This window comes from Buceros rhinoceros, unplaced genomic scaffold (assembly GCF_000710305.1).
Source record: "Buceros rhinoceros silvestris isolate BGI_N320 unplaced genomic scaffold, ASM71030v1 scaffold29929, whole genome shotgun sequence".
NCBI classification, from domain to species: Eukaryota; Metazoa; Chordata; class Aves; order Bucerotiformes; family Bucerotidae; genus Buceros; species Buceros rhinoceros.
In genome coordinates, this window is record NW_010432565.1 from 2,008 (window position 1) to 2,249 (window position 242).

At 56.6% G+C, this 242-nt stretch overlaps 1 protein-coding gene across 1 annotated transcript in view; it reads right to left on the reverse strand.

Moving 5' to 3' along the window:
* Positions 1 to 242, reverse strand: part of LOC104500226 (apoptosis-inducing factor 1, mitochondrial-like) — a gene marked incomplete at its 5' end in the record, with an annotated part of 2,208 nt that overhangs the window by 1,621 nt on the left and 345 nt on the right. The gene's annotated exons all lie outside the window — the stretch shown is intronic.

Here is a 242-nt window from a genome sequence, read left to right on the forward strand (position 1 = left end):
GGAACTGGGAAACTCCCTTCAACCCAAGCTGCTGCTCCATTCAGCCTGTAAACCAGCTGCTCTGAGGAAAGGGGCTGCTCTTTACTGCTGAATGGCACTTGTCCGGGAGAACTGGGGATCCACAGGAAGCGAAAACACCTCAGAGAGGTGGGGCCAGAGCAGGGGATGCTCCAGTGTCTCCCCCTTCCCTGAGCTCTGCAACAAGCAGCTGCAGAAGGCATTTGCTGAAGCTGGTTCAGGAC